This window comes from Dreissena polymorpha, chromosome 10 (assembly GCF_020536995.1).
Source record: "Dreissena polymorpha isolate Duluth1 chromosome 10, UMN_Dpol_1.0, whole genome shotgun sequence".
NCBI classification, from domain to species: Eukaryota; Metazoa; Mollusca; class Bivalvia; order Myida; family Dreissenidae; genus Dreissena; species Dreissena polymorpha.
In genome coordinates this window covers 89908837-89926360 of record NC_068364.1, presented here as the reverse complement: position 1 = coordinate 89926360, position 17524 = coordinate 89908837, and the positions used below count along the sequence as shown (strand labels likewise).

General features: G+C 40.8%; 1 long non-coding RNA gene across 1 annotated transcript; it reads right to left on the bottom strand.

The window, feature by feature from the left end:
* Positions 1-13809: 13809 nt before the first annotated feature.
* On the bottom strand, positions 13810-17056 carry LOC127848225 (uncharacterized). The gene is made up of 3 exons (XR_008034424.1): positions 16520-17056; positions 14478-14529; positions 13810-13954 (listed from the first exon to the last, which is right to left on the bottom strand). It is a non-coding gene; the product is annotated as an uncharacterized LOC127848225 (long non-coding RNA).
* Between the last annotated feature and the right edge of the window lie 468 nt (positions 17057-17524).

The following is a 17524-nucleotide window of genomic DNA, read 5'->3' as shown; positions in this document are numbered from 1 at the left end:
CTAGTAGTAAGGAGGATTAGTCCTCGGGAAAGTGAAAGTCGATTAGTTTTGTCACAAATTTGTCTTACTAAAGAGGTTGAGTAGGTGAGATAATTATAGTTGTTTATTATCGGGACTGCTTAAAAGAAAATCAATGGGTATTATAGGAGTAAGTCGCATTGAGTGATTGTGCATTTGAACGTCTTGCGGCAGTTCTTTCCCTTGACTCAATTGATTAACTGTCGTTATGCCCCTTACATATTATCCCATATAAATATTGTGTATTTAATTAAGCACAGAATTAAAATAAAGTGTTATATTGAAAGTGGATGTTCATTGTGTGATTATTTATTTGCTTGTATATTATGATCATTTAATTATATGTTGTTTTACCCTTATAAATATAACAAATATTTGCTTCGTATACATATTTAACCAGGTTTTCCGAAGGAAAAAACTGGTTATTAGATTGGCGAATGCGGGCGGGCTGGCTGGCGGGCTGGCTGGCTGGCTGGCTGGCGGGCTGGCGGGCTGGCGGAATAAGCTTGTCCGGGCCATAACTATGTCGTTCATTGTCAGATTTTAAAATCATTTGGCACATTTGTTCACCATCATTGGACGGTGTGTCGCGCGAAATAATTACGTCGATATCTCCAAGGTCAAGGTCACACTTTGAGTTCAAAGGTCAAAAATGGCCATAAATGAGCTTGTCCGAGCCATAACTATGTCGTTCATCGTCAGATTTTAAAATCATTTGGCACATTTGTTCACCATCATTGGACGGTGTGTCGCGCGAAATAATTACGTCGATATCTCCAAGGTCAAGGTCACACTTTGAGTTCAAAGGTCAAAAATGGCCATAAATGAGCTTGTCCTGGCCATAACTATGTCATTCATTGTGAGATTTTAAAATCATTTGGCACATTTGTTCACCATCATGGGACGGTGTGTCCCACGAAAGAATCACGTCAATATCTCCAATGTCAAGGTCGCCACGACTAAAAATAGATTTAAAAAAAAAAAACTTACAAAGGGGGTTAATTTTTTTTGGTCATTTCAAAAGTTCAGTTTGAGTTTTCTCCCTTTATCAGATTTTTTTTTCACAATGAAAACCTGGTTTTGTGACAATTTTGTCCCTTGTTTGTATTGAGAATGGCACAAGCAATCAGTAAAAGAGAGTTACGCTGCATCAGGAGAAAGCGTATACGGGAAGAAATTTTGAAAGAGGAGCAAGAATTAAAGGAAAGGAGAATAAAAGAGAGGATTGAGAGAGAATTACGGAGTGAATTATCAGATGAACAGAACAGCATAGTTTCAAATATGAACACGATCGATGATTATTTACATGGAGAGTCAATCAATGGCGTTGAACATATGTTAATGAATGAAAAGTCAAGAGACTGTTTTGAAACACAATTAAATGGTAACACGCCAGATTCTCTACGTTACTTGGATGAGCACATGAGAAAACTTGATGTAACATAGCGTGAATTGAAGTACGAAGACCGTAAACGTGAAGATAAAACTTATGTCTCAAGTGCAGACCACATTTACACAAGAATTAGGGACAATTCTTCAATTGTGGCGGATAGAAATTCAGGAATAGAAGAACGTCTTAGCAACAGAGTACCCGACACAAGATTGAGTAGAAATGAGACAGGGAGTGTACATAAATATGAATTAAAAGAGGATATAAGGAGAGTACATGATGAATATGCAGAAATAAGAAGCCAATCTGAGAAGTATGAAATAAAGAATTGTCAGTTTATGAAAATGCGAGAAGATAAGGAAAGGAGCCACAGAATGATGCTTGAACAGAGGCTTGTTTTAGAAAATGAATTTGAACGAAAACGTCAGGCTGAGAAAGAGTTACTACGAAACATAGAACAGCTTGAGTTACAGGAAAAGGCATTGCTTCAGCAGCGGAGTAGAAATGAACTACTGGATAGAGAAATAGCTATAAGAAGAATGAAAGATGATGATATGAATAGAAGATAAGAGGTGTTGAAACAGAAAGAACGCGTTCTTAAAGATAAAGTACAACAGAAGAATGATAATTATATGATAAGGGAAGTGACAACAAATGATCAAATTAAGTTGAGTACAAGAATTCCAACATTGCCGAGCTTTGATGGCAAGAACTTTGAAGAGTGGAAGCTTGAAGCTGTTTGTATGATGAGGACGGGACTGTATTCGGATTACGCAGTGTCACAAGCTATAAGGAACTCATTGAAAGGTGATACTCGTAGGATACTGTTAACAATCAAACCATCTGAGTCAGCAGAGGAGTTTATCGCTAAAATGACTGAAAAATTTGGAGAAATGAAGTCTGGTGAAAGAATAGTATAAGATTTTTACTCGGCAAAACAAAATGAAACAGAATCATGTTCTGCATGGGGAATAAGACTAGAAGCTCTATTTCAACAGGCAGTTAACAAAGGGGAAATAGAGGAACGTAAGAGAGATAATAAGTTAAAGGAAAGATTTTTGGAGAGGATTGAACTCTGAACAACTGAAATCAGCAACGAGAGTTTCATACGAATCGAGTGACAGTTTTGAAAAGTTAAAAAGAAAAACGAGACTAGAAGAGGAAGAATTTAATCCAGTTAATGCATCAGGAAAAACACTTGTTAATCAGCAATCAACGGATGATAGATTTAAAGTTATGGATGAGATGCTAGAAAGGCTCAAAACCATTGAGGCTGAGATGGGAATTATAAAGAAGCGGAACCAGGAACAGAAGAGAGAAAACGGATCATACCAAGCGGCAATGTCGAGTGACCAGGATAGGAGACAGAATAGACACACCAATAGAGGGCGTTATTATAGAGGAGGCTATAGAATAGGTGCATATCCAAATAAAGAACAGAATCGATATAATCACCCAGAAAATGAATCAACAGCAGAAAACAAACAGAGTCATTTAAACGAGAAAGCGCTTTCACGGCAGGGCACGATGGAAGCGAAGCAGAAGTAAAAAGCCCTACGAGAGTAGCAAGTTACCTTAGAGAAAGGCTGATAGGCGCTTCAAACGAAGGAGTAGTAATCATTGAAGGCAAAGAGACGAAAGCTTTGATTGATACGGGATCAATGGTCACTACTTTGTCTGAAAGCTACTTCAATACAATGGATCCAAAACCAGAACTTCTACCATTGACCGATTTTAAAATCCAGTTGACGGGAGCCAATGGAACGGCAATAATACACAGGCTATATAGAAGTAGCTGTGAAGTTACCGTGTTCATCGCGGCAGTCTCAAATGCTAGTTTTAATAGTAAAGGACACTGAATTTAATGCTAAAGTGCCAGCCATTGTTGGAACAAATCTGTTGCGAGAGTACAGGCAAAAATTTGAAATGCAGAGTGGGGAGTTTCCTCAGACATGGAAAATAGCGTTTGATGCCATGCTATCACCAATAGTAGGTCAGGTAGAGGCTACGAAGACCGTCATTCTTCATCCATTGGAGACTAAGACCATCACTGGTTTTGTAAGGAAGTCAGATTTGATTGAAGCAGCGGTTACAGAAACCGGTGACCTGCCTACAGCTTTCAGCGTTTGTCCGAGAGTAGTGAGCCTAAAGAATCCAGGGAAAACAGCAAGAGTACCTGTGAGAGTTTGTAATTTATCGGCCAGGACTATCAGGATTGAAAGTAAAAGTGTTCTTTGTAACCTTGAAGAGGTGAATGTATTACGGTCCGTTCCGCTTTGCGAGAAAAGTGACGCTGAAAATGAAGAGGCGAACGTTTACAACATTCAAAACGACGAACCACATCGTGACTTCGGGGTTGATATTGAGGATTCAGAGTTAACAGAGGAGCAGAAAAGTAAAGTGTATAACCTATTCAAGAAATGGGAATCAATTTTTCCAAAGTCGAAAATTGACATAGGACATACAGCCGAAGTTAAACATAAAATTGAGTTGACAGATGATACTCCATTTAAAGAACCATACTGGCGGGTACCACCTCATCTGTTCAACGAAGTAAAGGAACATCCTAAGGAAATGATAGAAATCGGCGCCATCAAAGAATCGAACAGCCCCTGGTCGTCGAATATAGTTGTTGTGATAAAGAAGGACGGATCCCTAAGATGCTGCATAGACTTTATAAAATGAAACTCTAGAACTAAGAAAGATGCATATGCTATTCCAAAAGTTGAGGATACTCTACACATGCTTGCTGGCTCTAAATATTTTTCAAAGATCGATTTAAAATCTGGATACTGGCAAATTGAATTAGAAGACGACGATAAGGAGAAAACAGCGTTTCAAGTTCCAGGAGTTGGGTTCTTTCAATGTACTAGGATGCCATTTGGACTCTGCAATGCCCCGGCAACGTTTCAAAGATTAATGGAGCGTTGCATGGGTGATCTGAACCTGAAAGAGTGCTTAATCTACCTAGACGATATCGTTGTGTTTTCTTCGGACATAGACTCCCATCTAGATCGACTGGATTCCGTGTTTTCTCTTCTTGCACAATACAATCTAAAAGTTAATCCTAAAAAGTGTGAATTTTTCAAGACCAAAACAACTTATTTGGGTCATGTGGTGTCTGCAGAAGGAATCCAGGCTGATCCGCAAAAAGTTGAAGCCGTCCAAAACTGGCCTGTCCCCAAAAGTATAAAATATGTCAGAAAATGTCTAGGCTTTGCTGGCTACTACAGGCGGTTTATAAACGGGTTTTCCAATGTTGCAAGACCACTTAACGATTTGCTTCTGGGAACCTCAACTAAGAAGACAGTCAAGAAAAATCCAAAACCAAAATTCAGATAGGAAACCAGCCAACAAAATGCGTTTGAAGCATTAAACAGAAGCTGTCAAATCCACCAATCCTTGCGTATGCTGACTACACCTTGCCATTCACGCTGAACACAGACGCCAGTGGAACAGGAATCGGAGCTATGCTGTATCAGAAGCAAGACGGAAAGGAGCGAGTAGTCGCATACGCCAGCAGAAGTCTCACTAAGGCCGAGCGCAGTTATCTAGCTCACAAGCTCGAGTTCCTCGCTGTCAAGTGGGCCGTGTATGAAAACTTCCACGACTACTTATACGGTGGGAAATTTGAAGTTGTCACGGATAACAACCCTCTCACCTAAGTGACGACATCGGCAAAGCTCGACGCAACGGGACAACGATGGATCGCGGCTCTCGCAACGTACAACTTCAGCATTCGTTATCGGAAGGGGAAGAACAACAAAGATGCGGACGGACTAAGTCGTATTTCACCATCGGTCATGGACGCCGTATGTACATCTGCCGAGGTCAACATTCCGATTTACCAAACCTTGGTTTCGCCAGGAAATGAGCCACCTTTGAATGACCCAACTGAAGATATACCGGAAGATCTTCTTCAATTATATAGTCTTTCTAACAAGGACTGGATCAAGGCTCAATCGGATGATCTACAACTGAAAGAACTTGTCTGTCACATGCTCAGTGGCAATAGACCTTCTTCGAAGGATAGTTGCAAACATTATGCTAGAGAGTGGGGCAAATTGGTTGTACAAAACGGTGTACTATATCGCAGGGCGAAGGTCAATGATGTTGACCGAACACAGATTGTTGTGCCCGAACATCTCAGGGACGATATGTTTAGATGTCTCCATGATGACCTCGGACACCAGGGTAGGGATCGTACCACTAGCCTGATGAAGGAGCGATGCTACTGTCCTGGTTTAGATGCGTTTGTTGACGAAAAGGTGAAACAATGTGGTCGCTGCACTCGTAGAAAACGCCACCCAGAGCGCGCTGAACTTCAGCCTATTGAGTCGACAGCACCGTTAGAGATCGTGTGCATTGATTATTTGTCGTTAGAGTGTTCAAAAGACGGTTTTGAAAACGTGCTAGTCATTACTGATCATTTTAGCCGGTATGCACAGGCGTATCCGACACGCAATCAAACGGCTAAAACAACAGCCAAAGTGTTGTTTGATCAGTTTATTGTTCACTATGGGTTTCCTGCTAGGTTGCATTCTGACCAAGGCGCCAATTTTACATCTGCTCTAATCAATGAATTGTGTCAGATTTCAGGTATGGACAAAAGCAGAACCACACCCTATCATCCAATGGGCAACGGCGAAACGGAGAGGTTCAACCAGACTCTACTAGGCATGTTAGGTACCTTGGAAGAGCATCAAAAGGCTGATTTGAAGTCATATATTCCAACATTGGTGCATGCCTATAATTCAACTCATCACAGAAGTACGGGGTTTTCTTCGCACTTTTTTATGTTTGGCAGGCATCCACGTTTGGCTATAGATGCATTTCTAGGGCTTCCTACAGAGGACATTGGCGACAAACAACATACGGAGTATGTTGCAAAGCTCCGAAAACGACTCAGCGAGTCTTATGATAGGGCGCGCCAGAATGCTAGGTCATCGGGGCTGTTGAACAAGAAGCACTACGACAAATCAGCTAGATCTACTCGACTTCAACCTGGCGACATTGTCCTCGTACGTAATGTTGCTCTCCGAGGCAAGCAGAAGTTGGCAGATCGATGGGAACACCAGCCATACGTAATTGTAGCGCAGCCCAACCCAGACACCCCTGCCTGTCGGACTGATCCAGTTTTTAACCTGGGTTTTATAAGGGTCGGCGCCACATACAGGCTTTTTAGCCTATAAGACGTAATTAACATGACGAGTGGGTATGCACCTTTACGGGCTGCTTTCAGACAAACAAGAGTAATCTCCTGGAGGCGACCTAGTGCCCGCTAAACTCCCGTCGGCTTCCTGTCGGGCTGATCTAGTTTCGGCCAGGGGTTTTAATAAGGGTTAGGTCGTATAAAACCTACAACGTATACAGCGACGTATTTAGCGCATGAGGCGCTATTTACATGGCGAGTTTGTATGCACCTTTAAGGGCTGCTTTCGGACAAACAAGAGTTATCCCACCGGAAGCTACCTAGTGCAAGCTGAACTCACTTCGGCTGCATGTCGGGTTGATCTATTTTCGGCCCGGGTTTTAATTAAGGTCGGCGTCACAAACAGATATTTTGCGAGTTATGCGCTATGTTCATGGCGATTGTGTATAAAAGCCGCTTTCGGACGAACAAGAGTTATCGCTGGAAAGCGACATAGTGCACGCTGAACTGGCATCGGATGCCTGTCGGGCTAACCTAGTTTTGACCCGGGGGTTTAAATAGGGTCGGCGACACATACAGCCTATTAAGCGTATAAGGAGCTATTGAGATGGCGAGCGAATATGAACCTTTAAGGGCCGCTTACGGACAAAAAAAGTTATTCACCGGAAACGACCTATTGCACGCTGAACTCTCGACGGCTGCATGTCGGACCAATGTAGTTGCGGCCGGGGGTTTGATTAGGTCCGGCGTCACCTACAGGCTATTTAGCATATTATGCGCTATTAACATTGCGAGTGGGTATACAGCTTTAAGGTCAGTGTTCGGACAAACAAGTTATCCCCCGGAAGCGACATAGTGCACGCTGAACTTATGTCGGCTGCCTGTCGGGATGACCTAGTTTCGATCCGGGGTTTTAATTATGGTGTGCGTCCTATTTAGCGTTATAGTCGCTATTTGCATTACGAGGTTTAAGGCCGCTTTCGGACTTACAAGAGTTATCATCGGGAAGCGACATAGTGCACGCTGAACTCCCGTCGGCTGCCTGTCGGGTTGATCTGGTTTCGGCCCGGGGTTTGAAGTTGTCTCTTCTTCACATAAGCCTACTTCGCGTAGCATGCTCTATTTACATCTCGAATGGGTATGCACTTTTAAGGGGCGCTTTCGGACAAACAAGAGTTATCCCGAGGACGCAACCTAGTGCACACTGAAATCCCTACGGCTGCCTTCCGGGCTGATCTAGTTTCGGCCCGGGATTGTAATTATGGCCCGCGTCACCTACAGCCTATTTAGCGTATAATTCGCTATTTACATTGCGAGTTGGTATGCACCTTAAAGGGCCGCTTTAGGACTAACAAGATTTTATTTTATCTAAAGGGACTAGCAATCATGATTCATCAACTATCTCCGGAATCCAATGTGAGATTTAAGCAATAAATCGTCTGCTGATCCAGAGTGCGGGATTAGTTAACATATTAACATTTTGACAATAGTCCGAACGCGTGTCACACATTTGAATGGAATGAAAAAAGAACAGTGTAAATAAAAAAGAGGATAAAAAACTATCGAAAACATGTAACAGATAAATGTTGTCATGATTATTCTTTTTAATCATGACAACACCTTATTCATGTTTGACTTTTTTTAAATGTAATTGACTTTTATCATTATAATTGGTGCCACTTGTGGTATTTGGTTACCTATGTTAAGGGTAACTTACTGTTGCTCGATTGGTTATTGTCGGCTCGGGTACTAATTAAATGTACCCCGGGCACTCTGAAATAAACTTAAATGTATCTCTGGTACGAAAAATATACTGAAAGTAACCCGGAAATTTTTACGCGAAATTGGCCGTTGTCGGAGAATTATTTTCAAATTAAGTATGTTTATATTTATGTCAATATTCTGTAAAATTGCCGCTATATTATCGAAAGTCTCACTTAAAAAGCATGATGAGGCAGGCTTTGTTCAAAGAAAATTTTGTTTTGTTTACCGTAGCGCGTTTTACGTCATCGGATTTTGGGCCGGAATAAAACTCGGTTAAAGTCTAAATTGGCTGGGTAGGTGTAAGTTTATTTTCTGTATCCGGAGTACATTAAGGTTTAAATGTCTTGTTGCGTGATATCTGGTTAATTAGTTTTTGATTTTTTTTTGTTGAGGAATGCACCGAGTTTGGATTGTGTGCTGTATGTATAATACCTTTAGATATTGAATCTTGAGTATTGCAAGCAATTAAAAGCATTGAAAAGCAACGGAGATGAAAGATTAGATCGCATAGATGGTGCGGATAAATATGACACGTTTGTTCAGGGTTATGAATGCAAAAGATATAATTCAATACCGTTTCAATTATTCGTAATTCTTAAGACTTCGTGCAATCATGAAAAACGTTTTGGTCTTTATTTGAAGAGGCGATGAATCTCAAAATAGTTTTTTTGCAAGGCTATTGCAGTCGTAAATTAATGATATGTGCAGATCGTTTGTCAATAAGAACGATTAAAAGCTTTATTTGGTTATGATTCTGATTGCAATTCCATTTGTAGTCTTTTCATTCAGTGTCAATATTGAGTGGTTGCTAAAAAGCAAATAATAGGTCCAATAGAAATACCTTGGTACATTTGATCATTAAATTTAAATGAAATGAAACACTCGTCGCTTTTTAAAAAACTTTAACACAAAATTGCAAAACAATATCTGTTAATACAGTACTCGAGCACATGCCGTGTATGACAGTAATATGGAGAGAACGCCATATATATTAGTTATTCTTAGCTCTCGCTTTATACTCTTGCTTTTGTGCTAACACTTGTTTTACATAAACATATAAGGATGATAACCCTTTGTTCTGTCCTGTAAATTACCAATACAAATGAATATAAAATCTGCAACATTAAGATAAAGTAAGACAAACATGTCACATAATTATAAAATGTTGTGTATTTTTAACTGAAATTTAAAGGATTGTAAATCTTCGTATATTGAAAGGCTCCGAAGACGGGTGTTAAGCTTGCACTAGGTAGCTTCTGGGGTATAACTCTTGTTTGTCCGAAAAGGGCCCTTAAAGGTGCATACTGACTTGCCATGTAAATAAAGCCTCATTCGCTTAATAGGCTGTAGATGACGCAGAACCAAATTTAAAAACCGGGCCGAAACTACATCAGCCCGACAGGCAGGCAGCCAACGGGAGTTCAGCTTGCACTAGGTCGCTTCCGGGAGATAACTCTTGTTTGTCAAAAAGGACCCTTTAAGGTGCATACACACTCGCCATGTAAATAAAGCCCAATATATACGCTTGAAAGGCTGAAGGTGACGCCGACCCGAATTAAAACCCAGGGCCGAAACTAGATCAGCCCGACAGGCAGCCAACGGGAGTTCAGCGTGCACTAGCTCACTTCCGGGGGAACACTCGTTGTCCGAAAGGGGTCCTTAAAGGTGCATACCCGCTCGCCATGTAAATAGAGCCTTATTCGCTAAAAAGGCTGTATGTGACGACGACCCTAATTTAAACCCCGGGCCGAAACTAGATCAGCCCGACATGCAGCCAACTGGAGCTTAGCTTGCACTAGGTCGCCTCCGGGTATTACTCTTTTTTGTACGAAAGGGCCCTTAAAGGTGCATACATACTCGCCATGTAAATAGAGCATAATACATACGCTAAATAGGCTGAGTGTGACGCCGACCCTAATAAAAACCCCGGGCTGAAACTAGATCAGCCCGACAGGCAGCCGACTGGAGTTCAGAGTGCACTAGGCCGCTACAGGGGGATAACTCTTGTTTGTCCGAAAGGGCCCTTAAAAGTGCATACCCACTTGCCATGAACATAGAGCCTTATTCGCGGAATAAGCTATGTTACGCAGACCCTAATTAAAACCACGGGCCGAAACTAGATGAGCCCGACAGGCAGCCAACGGGAGTTTAGCTTGCACTACGTCGCTTCCGGGGGATAACTCTTGTTTGTCCGAAAAGAGCCCTTAAAGATGCATTCCTACTCGCCATTTAATAGTGCATAATATATACGCTTAATAGGCTGTAGGTGACGCCGACCCTAATAAAAGCCAGGGCCGAATCTAGACCAGCCCGACAGGCAGAGGACGGGATTTCAGTGTGCACTAGGTCGCTCCCGGGGATAACTCTTAATTGTCCGAAAGGGGCCCTTAAAGGTGCATTCCCACTCGCCATGTAAAGAGAGCCTATTTCGCTAAATAGAGCATAATTCGTACGCTTAAATAGGCTGTAGGTGACGCCGACCCAATTTAAAACCCCGGGCCGAAACTAGATCAGCCCGATAGGCAGCCGACGGGAGTTCAGCATGCACTAGGTCGTTTCCGGAGGATAACTCTTGTTTGTCCGAGATGGGCCCTTAAAGGTGCATACCCACTTTTTATGACAAAAGGCATAATACGCTAAATAGGCTCTACGTGACGCCGACCCAAATTAAAACCCCGAGCCGAAACTAGATAAGCCCGACAGGCAACCAACCGGAGTCAAGCCCGCACTAGGTTGCCTCCGGGAGATAACTCTTGTTTGTCCGAAATGGGCCCTTAAAGGTGCATACCCACTCTATATGACAATAGAGCATATTACGCTTAATAGGCTGTACGTGACGCCGACCCTAATTAAAACCCCGGGCCGAAATTAGATCAGTCCGACAGGCAGCCGACGGGAGTTCAGCGTGCACTATGTCCTTTCCGGGGGATAACTCTTGTTTGTCCGAAATTGACCCTTAACTGTGCATACCCACTCTATATGACAATAGAGCATAATACTCTAAATAGGCTGTACGTGACGCCGACCCAAATAAAAAACCTGGGCCGAAACTAGATCAGCACGACAGGCAGCCGACGGGAGTTCAGCGTGCACTAGGTCGCTTCCGGGGGATAACTCTTGTTTGTCCGAAATGGGCCTTTAAAGCTGCATACCCACTCTATATGACACTAGAGCATAATAAGTTAAATAGGCTGTACGTGACGCCTACCGTAATTAAAACCCCGGGCCGAAACTAGTTCAGCTCGACAGGCAGCCGACGGGAGTTCAGCGTGCACTATGTCGTTTCCGAGAGATAACTCTTGTTTGTCCGAAATAGGCCCTTAAATGTGCATACTAACCTTTTATGACAATAGAGCATAATACGCTAAATAGGCTGTACGTGATGCCGACCCAAATTTAAACCCCGGTCCGAAACTAGATCAGCCCGACAGGCAGCCGACGGGAGTTCAGCGTGCACTAGGTCGTTTCCGGGGGATAACTCTTGTTTTTTCCGAAATGGGCTCTTAAAGGTGCATACCCACACTATATGACAATAGAGCATAATACGCTAAATAGGCTGTACGTAGCGCCGACCCAAATAAAAAACCCGGGCCGAAACTAGATCAGCCCGACAGGCGACCGACGGGAGTTCAGCGTGCACTAGGTCGCTTTGGGGGGATAACTCTTGTTTGTCCGAAATGGGCCCTTAAAGGTGCATACCTCTCTCTATGACAATAGAGCATAATACGCTAAATAGGCTGTACGTGACGCCGTCCCTAATTAAAACCCCTGGCCGAAACTAGATCAGCCCGACAGGCAGTCGACGGGAGTTCAGCGTGCACTATGTCGTTTCCGGGGGATAGCTCTTTTTTGTCCGAAATGGGCCCTGAAAGGTGCATACCCTCTCTATATGAAAATAGAGCATAATACGCTAAATAGGCTGTACGTTACGCCGACCCAAATTAAAACCCCGGGCCGAAACTAAATCAGCCCGACAGGCAGCCGACGGGAGTTCAGCGTGCACTAGGTCGCTGCCGGGGGATAACTCTTGTTTGTCCAAAATGGGCCCTTAAAGGTGCATACCCACTCTATATTACAATAGAGCATAATACGCCAAATAGCCTGTACATGACGCCTACCCTTATTAAAACCCCGGGCCGAAGCTAGATCAGCCCGACAGGCAGCCGACAGGAGTTCAGCGTGCACAAGGTCGCTTCCGGGGATAACTCTTGTTTGTCCGAAATGGGCCCTTAAAGTTGCATACCCACTCTATATTACAAAAGAGCATAATACGCTAAATAGGCTGTACGTGACGCCGACCATAATTAAAACCCCGGGCCGAAACTAGATCAGCCCGACAGGCAGCTGACGGGAGTTTAGCGTGCACTAGGTCGCTTGCGGGGGATAACTATTGTTTGTCCGAAATGTGCCCTTAAAGGTGCATACCCACTCTATATGACAATAGAGCATAATACGCTAAATAGGCTGTACGTGACGCCTACCCTAATTAAAACCCCGGGCCGAAGCTAGATCAGCCCGACAGGCGGCCGACGGGAGTTCAGCGTGCACTAGGTCGTTTCCGTGGGAAAACTCTTGTTTGTCCGAAATGGGGCCTTAAAGGTGCAGTCCCACTCGCCATGGGAATAATTCACAATCATATTCATTTTGTGTTTTATATTCTGAAAGTATGTACCAAACCTGCTAAATAGGCTTACTAAACTTAATATTTCAGCTTAATAGGCTAAATTGTCTCAAAATGATGTATGTATCAACCTATGTACTTTACCGGCTAAATAGGCTAAATAGGCTAAATAGGTTAAATTGGCTAACTTCACACACGTCATACTGCGTCCGCAATCGCCAACTTGCATTGAATCAGGTTATCTTATAGCTTGTATCATACACAGCCATTTTACATGTAACGTGCATTACATGGTTTCAACATGTTATATTTAATAAACTAGATACGACATTTTTTTACATTTTAAAATGTGAAAAACCTGCAAATTAGCACTTGTTTGGAATAAATAAATGTATTAAGTTTAGATGGATTGTGATTGATTCAGGTTTAAGCATTATATTGAATGCAAGTTGTGTCATATGTCAAAAGTTGTGTTTTATGTGTTTAAACTTGATAATATAAATTTAATATAATAGTTTTATTATTGATTGCAAATGCAATTAATACATGTATGTTAAAATACAATATTATTACTTGCGTTAAGTATTGTTATTAACTAACGAATAAAGTGAATCAAAACGATGCGCTTTACAATTTTATACAGCATTTGTCACACAAAACCATTTCGTATTGCAACTCGATTAAATCAATTATATATGTAGGGATGGCATCGAATACCAATATCGGTATCGAATCAGGGTTCCCTCTGGGCTTTAAAAAGTTGTCGCCACTTACTTTCGCCAAATTTAAAAAGCTGGGGCTACATTTGGGCAATGAAGATCAGATTATTATAATTCAAACAAAAACTGAGCATTTTACAGTATGTTAAATGAATTGATTTAATAACAGTATGATTAATAATAACAACACATTTAACAGTGTTCATTAAATAAAGGCACATTCAATCAGTTGTAAGTCTTGTTGATTGACACCTTCTTAGCAGCCTGAATTTGGGTGCTTCAGCAGCTTTCTGGTAATCGGAAAATACAAAAAGGGAAATAATATTAATATAATAATAGTAATAATAAATTAATGTGCAGTATATAAATAATATTAAAGTATGCTAGCATATGACCTACTACATAGAGCCCATAGCACAACAGTGAAATAAAATATGCATTTGTGTATATCAAATGTCAAATTGATATTTATGTGCTTAACTATGTTCATCTTTTTTTAAACAGTACATCTGGAAGTGTTGTGTGTTAGAAATCATATTGAAGGAAAGGAATTTCTTATTAACAACTGTCTTTGTTTGGTTTTTGTTTGTTAGCTGGTGAATGTTAGCGGGGGGCCGTTTTCATTTTCGAATGAGTCTCAACATTATCAGAATCTTATGTTCACTTTCTAAAAGTCGTTTAACTCTCTGAACTTGCCATTTTGACGAGTAAAACAGAAATATCATGTCACTTTTAAATAGAACCAAAACATGTAAAATGTTAAAGTATTTTCTATAATTACACCGATTTTTCCAAAAACAATTGGATACTTACCTTTTTGATTGTCATGGTTGTCAACGTAACGGTATTGAATCGGCTGCGAACACTGTAACAAACACTTCACATTAGAGCGCAAAGTCGGTTTATTTCAATGTTACCTTATCTCTGAAGCAAGATAACAGTCGACCAATTAGGATAATTAAGATAACTTGTAACAACACCCCAGATAATCGCAATTATCACCATTGCATGCCACTTTGCGACTGTCGCATGCTCCATTGATTTCAGTAGTGTCGCTAACATCACATTCATCGATTGCATAACGACTGCCGTAAAGCGGCTGGTAAACAGAGCGTTATATGTCATTTGAAGGAAATATTAAGCAGAAAAATAGAGAATAATAGGTTAGTGTTGATTATAGATCAGGTTTATCATGCGAGGCTTAGAAAACAAAAAGCACGAGCCTTGGCGAGTGCTTTTTCGTTTTCGTGCCGAACATGATAAACCTGATCTATAATCAACACTGACCTATTATTCTATTTATCCCACTTTTTATTCAGTAAACTTTTTTTATGTAAACAAAATAAGTTTTCACGAGTGTTTGTCGTACTTTGATAATGACTGTAGTGTAACCAAGGTCAGTGTATTACTCCGCGTTCCAAAAATAACCGCTGATCAAATAATCATTTTTTTTTAAATCAGAATATCGTTCTGTAACAAAGGCTCGAGCGTTATTAATTACAATTTTAATCATATTGAATTGCAAATCTTTAAGTTTTATGATATTAATATGACATTAAGTTGTTATATACAAGGAACTACATTTGTTTACAACGTAGCCTAACACCACACACAATTCACTTTCGATATCAAACTATCGAGTCGATCACGAGGTACACATTATTTGCTTCTTTGTTATAATATGTGGTTATTTCGTGACGAAATAACAAAGATTACTTGGATTTAAGCTAATTATATACATTAACATTTTGAATGTTGAAAGTGGAACCAAAGAATTGTGAGGCAAAGTTTTTCGAACGCTGGTGAACCGTGAAGTGACTGGGTGGGGCGAACATCAAGATCAACTTGTTCGACGGTAGACAGTGGTTGTCTAGGCTGCATTTCGGCCATAGTTTCGGTGCGTGAAGGTGTACAAGAGGAACTGTTGGATTGTTACATTTACTGGACTGAGCAAGAATGAACACTTTTGCAGCTGTTCAACAGATATGTTGGAATAATTGGTTAAGGACTGGACATTTTTGTGCCCTGTTATTGCCATGGTTTCAGTGGGTGGATATTTGTATTTCGAAATTTTTGGACCAGGAATTTGCGAACTGAGTGGTTCGTTATTCTCTTGTGCTTGAGAAAGCCGGAGTCTTTTGCCATGGCCTTCAGCATCTGACCTAACTTGTTGACACCCAATTGTTGACGCAAGAATCACCGGGATGCAGTGTCATTTGTGCGTATTGCCAGGTAGAAAAGATGCTTTGAAGAAAAATCAGATGGATGCATATCCGAGTACAGCTTGTAAATAACACAGGATTTCTTGGTCCAGACGATTGTTTTCTACGGTCAAAGGGGAGCAACTCGCACTGACTTCTTCAAAGGGGAGCAACAACAACAGAACCTATTTGCATAGTGTTAAATTTACCTAATACTTGAGGTTTTAATAAAAATAAATGACAAAAAAACACGTTTTTTGCTACTTTCCTTTGTTTTAAGGTCATTAAGATTGACAAACATTTGAGATTGTTTTTATTATTGATGCACTTGGCAAACACAGGTGACGAGGTGCGTGGAAAAAAGTAGTCCCGGTTCGGCAGTTGATGACGTCATTTCGTGCCATTGATTATAGCCTTGCCGTTGATTAAAGATGAAATTTAATAAACGGGGCTTTAATCAACCGATTTCGTTGTAAAAGTGGGATAAAAATGCGTATTTTCGAAAAATCGCCATGTGCGAAAATAAGTCGCCATAATATTTATTTTGTCGCCATTATCGCCAATTGCGATCGACAGCGGGAACCCTGCGAATGTTCGCAAATTCATTCAATCGAATATTCGAATATTCGCATAAAAAGGCTGGATTGATTTTACCTTGTTATGTGTTAATTTCCATTGGTTTGTAAGTTATATCCGTTTGCTAAATACGAGGCTGTTTATTAACGTTGCTATCGAACAATTGTATCGCTGTCGACTAATACTATGACCGATACTGTGATCGGGCACAAATAGAATGAAAAACATCGTGTCATAGAATTTTTTAATGATTCCACAGATTTGTAGCAGACCGCGCATATGTAAAACTAAGTTTACACACATTACACGTTGCGGTCTTCTTATCCACAGACCGTGTAAAGTATTCCATACTGCAGAAGGGGCTGGTGGCATTTTCAGATTTGAATTATGATTCCTTGATAATTGTTTTGTTTATATCATCTGTTACTTTTGAGTAATTCACATATTTAAATGTCTGTTCAAACTGTGATCACAAAAACTAAATTATTATTCGCAAGTAAATTGAAGCCCTTAATTGGTACCTAATTGACAAACAACAGTTCGGGCCCTTTCTTATAGTAAGTATATTACATTGCGCGATTTGAGTAATTCACACATTTTAAAGGCTGTTCATACTGTGATCATAAAACTTAATTATTATTCGCCAGTCAATTGAAACCGTTAATTGGCACCCCATTGGCAAACAACAGTCGGGGCCTTTCTTAGAGCGTGTATATTGCATTGCGCAATCAACACTGACACGGGCCGCGTTATCATTTTGACACGAAGAACGTCACGTCAAACATGTTACTCCCAAGTGATTTCGATTGCTTTTAGTAAGCGGTTCGCAGGTCATTTAATATTGGTGAAATTACGTTTGGATAAAAATGCGAATATGCGAATATCATTTTTATTATTCAAATGCTGACCATTCAATCGAATATTCGAATAATTTTGCAATCCCTTATATGTACATGCGGATCCGGGTGTACCTCTTTTTCTTCTTAACGGGGTGTATACTACAAAGAAGTTTAATAATTTATAGTGTCTCTTTTTTAAGTAAATAAGTATGAAATAGCTTCGGTATTGTTATTCTTTCCGTCA